The following is a 4925-nucleotide window of genomic DNA, read 5'->3' on the forward strand; positions in this document are numbered from 1 at the left end:
CCATAATTATCCAAAGTGTCCACCTTCATTGTCAAAGCCTTAAGTTGGGAAGCGATAGCGGTTGCTGCATCCAACTCCAGAATTCCTGCAACTTTTCCCTGAGTCAATCTTTGGGAAGGATTTTGGTACTCATTAGCAGCCATCAGTTCAATAAGTTCATAAGCTTCATCATAACTCTTAGCCCACAAGGCTCATCCTGATGCTGCATCAAGTATGGGCCTAGAAGTAGGACCCAATCCATTATAGAAACAATTGATGATCATCCAATCAGGCATGCCATGGTGTGGGCACTTCCTTAGCATCTTCTTATATCGATCCCAAGCCTCACACAGAGATTCTCCAGTTTGCTGCGCAAACTGGGTAAGAGCATTCCTGATTGCTGCTGTCTTTGCCATGGGGAAGAATTTAGTGAGAAATTTTTTAGCAAGATCTTCCCAAGTTTCGATAGACCCTGTCGGTAGAGAGTGTAACCAGCACTTAGCTTTGTCCCTCAAAGAGAATGGAAAGAGTCGTAGCTTGATAGCATCTTCAGTCACACCATTGAACTTGAAAGTATCACAGATCTCGATGAAATCCCTGATGTGCATGTTGGGGTCTTCGATAGGAGAACCTCCAAACTGAACTGAATTATGTATCATCTGGATCGTGTTTGACTTGATCTCGAAAGTGTTAGCCGCGATGGCTAGTCGAATGATGCTGGACTGAATGTCATTAATCTTAGGTTTAGAATAGTCCATCAAAGCCTTCGGATTTCCTGCTTGATCACCCATAGCTACTACAATTGGCTCTTCAACTTTCTCTTCTTCTTCTACCTTCTTTTCTTCCTCCAAAACTTCCCTGCGAATTACCACAAGTTCTTCCTCGGTTTTATCCAGTGTTCTCTTACGAGTACGCGAACGCGTATGCATACACCCTCTCTAGATAACCTGAAACAAGACAAGGAACAAATAAGTAACAATGTCTGAGTCAATGAACTTTAACGACCACTGATGGAAAGCACATAAACTAGTAATTAACACTGCAGTCCCCAGCAGCGGCGCCAAAAACTTGTTAGTCGCTAAACACGCGCTAATATTACACGCAAGTATACGAGTTCGCAAGTAGTATAAGATATAAATCAAATTCGATCCCACAGAGACTGTATTGGTTAAATATCTAAATTACGCACCTAAGCAATAATGTATGGTTATTATTCAATGCTAAAACTATAACAAATTGAGGATGTTTATAACTAAGAATTACGCTAACAATTATAACTACGATAATAAAATAGACTGGATTAATATATATGACAAACATGGGGATTCTAACTTCAATAAGTACTTCATTCAATAGTTTTAATATTCTCAACCTTAGCATGCAATGGTGATGACACTAATCAGATAACACGAAACTGATAAACGCCAACTTTCATTGCGCGAGTACCATTCTACCAGACATCCACAAAAGAGGTAGAATCTAAGTAGGCACCAATTATATTGAGACCCTATATGTCTATAGAATTTGACAACATAACGGTTTAAGCACAAGTTATCTATCTTGATTACATAGGGCAAGTAAGATGGGTAAAATTACCTACAAATCATGCATAATAATACATGAACCTATGCTAGCATGGCAAGTTCTAAATCCTTAAATTCACTTTTGCTTCATTAAGAATTAATACGCTATTTTATAAGTTCGCGACGCTCATAAGACGAATAGGCACAACCAATACTAGGTTATCGTACAATCACCACACACTAAGGCATTAAATAAATCAACTAAAGAAATCCATAAATAAATCCGCTAGAACCCCACGATAACGATTAGCCCATAATCGAACTCATCGCCAACGTGGGTTCCAATGAAAATATGATATAGCAAACGTAGTCTTTATACGAATAAATAAACCAAAGTACACACAAGAATATAAGTTCAACAAAACAAGAAACAAGCATCCAAATTACAACTTAAAACAAAGATTCACGAGAATAAACTAGATCGTCTTCGCCTTTGTTGAATTGTGCCAAAAGTTCTCTTGTTGTCTTCTCCTTCCTTGATGTCTTGATTACATTATAAAAATGACCTAAAGTTATATATATATATATATATATAGCAGTCCATGCATTACCAGGAGTACAGAAATCAAATTATAAAAGAATCAGGATTTTTAATTCCCGACCCAGCGCGGGCGCGCGCTTCACCAGCGCGGGCGCGCTGACATTCTGCTCCCTGGCGCGGCCACGCGCAACATCAGCGCGGGTGCGCCGACCTTCTGCCAAAAAACTTTATTTTCCTTTTCTTTATTCCTTGCAGCTTCGAGCCAATCTTTTAAGCTTTTATTCCAACACATCCTAAACACCATATTAGCATCAAAACAATGCTAATTCACCTGATTCAAGAAGTAAAGCCTGAAATGCAAAAATACTAGAAAACACGTTAAAACACAAATAACTTGAGTACAAATACACCAACTCAAAGCTTATTAGAGCATAAATAAGTATCATAAATGCCACTTAACACCAACTTAGACACAGAATATGAAATATCTGATCTAGTACAGTTAGCAAGATACTGCAAGCTCCGAATAATCTGAGAATACCTTAACTGAGACACAGAAACTCCTGAAGTATTCTTGACAAGGGCAACTTTCGAATCATAGGGTCTACTAGCGATTCTACACTATGAATAACCATATTTCTCAAGTATAGATTTCTCTATATAATGAGATTGAGTCAAGGTTATTCCTTCAGTGGACTGAATCAGTTTGATTCCAAGAATCACACTTGCCTCACCCATATCCTTCATTTCAAAATGCCTTTTCAAGAATTCTTTAGTCTCGTTAATAATCTCAATATTGATTCCAAACAGTAAAATATCATCCACATATAGGCACAAAATAACACACTCATTACCTTTAACTTTGGTGTTGACACACTTATCACTTTCATTAATCTTATAATTGAAAGGTAATACAGTTCTATCAAACTTTTTATGTCAATCTCTGGGAGCTTATTTCAAGCCATAGATGGACTTGAACAACTTATATACTTTCCTTTCATTACCAGATGTAACAAATCCATCAGGCTGATCCATATAAATTTCTTCTTCAAGTTCACCATGAAGAAAAGCCGTCTTTACATCCATCTGATGGATGATAAGACCATGGACTGAAGCTAATGCTATAAGCATTCGGATTGTTACCATTCTTGCAACCGGAGAGTATGTATCAAAGTAATCAATTCCTTCCTTTTGCTTAAAACCCTTAGCTACCAGTCTAGCTTTGTACTTGTCTATTAAGTCGTCAGGGTTCAACTTTCTTTTAAAGACCCATTTGCACCCAATAGTAGAACACCCAGGAGGGAGATCAACCAACTCCCATGTTCCATTAGAAATAATAGAGTCAATTTTACTCTTCACAGCGCCCTTTCAGTGCCTTGACTCAGAAGAATCCATAGTTTGTCGAAAAGTTAAAGGTTCGTCCTCGATATTGTAAGTGATGAAATCACCTCCAAAATCCTTGACTACCTTTGCACGCTTACTTCTCCTCGGTTCCTCTACTTCCTTAGGAATAGAGCTACTACTAGGTTCCACCCCCACATTTGTCATCTTTTCCACATGATCGGGAATAGAACTCGATGTGTGAGCAGGATCTTCCTCAGAAGTCATCTCAGGTATTCCAGTCTTCATAGGGTAGACATCCTCAAAGAATGTCGCATCTCGAAATTCAACTATCGTGTTTGCCACTATACCATCTATGTCAGATTTTAACACTAAAAATCTCATAGCTATAGTGGTTTCAAGATAGCCCAGAAAGATACAGTCAACAGTCTTTGGACCTAGTTTCTTTCTCTTGTGTTCAGGAACAAGCACCTTAGCAAGGCAACCCCACACACGAAGATACTTAAGACTAGTCATCCTGCCTTTCCATAACTCCAAGGGTGTCTTATCCATGTGTTTCAGAGGGACTCTATTCAAAATATGGCAAGCCGTATTTAGACCCTCTCCCCACATGTATTTAGGCAACCCAGAGTTAATAAGCATACTATTAATCATATCTTTAAATGTTATGTTCTTTCGCTCAGCAACCCCATTAGACTCCGGTGTGTATGGTGGAGTAATTTCATGAACTATACCATTGTTTTCACAAAATTCATAAAAAATGTTACTCGTATACTCACCACCTCTATCGAATCTCAACCTTTGAAGTACCTTACTAGTTTGTTTTTCTACTTCAGTTTTATATATAATGAATTTACTAAGTGCTTCATCCTTATGTCTAAGTAAATAAACATAACAATATCTACTACTATCATCAATAAAGGTAATGAAGTATCTAAACTGGTCCTTGGTCAACACACCACCAAATTCACAAATATCAGTGTGTACTAAATCTAACAAGTCTGAATCCCTAACAACGTTATGAAAAGGTTTCCTTAGTTGTTTAGCACACACACATACTTGACATTTAGAATTCTTTTATATGGTATGTTTTGGAATCAACTCTAAGTTCATCATGTTCTTAAGAGCACCAAAGTTTAAATGACCTAGTCTAGCATGCCATATATTTGAGGATTCAATACAGTTAACAGAAGGAATAACATTGTTATTCAAATTTCCCAAAATGGGATCCGCATTAATAACAAATAAACCATTTGACAAGTAACCTTTGCCAAAGAATATACCAGTGTGAATAAGAACTCCTTTATTACATTTGAACGAAATTTCAAAACCACTAGAAACTAAATAGCTTCCACTTATTATATTTCTACGTATGTCAGGAACATGATGCACTCTCGTCAGAGATAGAATACGTCCTGAAGGGAACTTTAGATGCACGTTTCCAACTCCATGTACTTGAGCAGCACTAGCATTCCCCATCTTCACAGTCAGGCTATGACTCTGTTGATAAGATATAAATAAACTAATATCAACACAAATAT

General features: G+C 37.5%; 1 non-coding gene across 1 annotated transcript; it reads left to right on the forward strand.

The window, feature by feature from the left end:
• Window positions 1-273: 273 nt before the first annotated feature.
• LOC141682352 (small nucleolar RNA R71) lies at window positions 274-380 on the forward strand. Its single transcript, XR_012559754.1, has one exon. It is a non-coding gene; the product is annotated as a small nucleolar RNA R71 (small nucleolar RNA).
• Window positions 381-4925: the final 4545 nt, after the last annotated feature.

This window comes from Apium graveolens, chromosome 8 (genome assembly GCF_009905375.1).
Source record: "Apium graveolens cultivar Ventura chromosome 8, ASM990537v1, whole genome shotgun sequence".
In the NCBI taxonomy this organism is placed as follows: Eukaryota; Viridiplantae; Streptophyta; class Magnoliopsida; order Apiales; family Apiaceae; genus Apium; species Apium graveolens.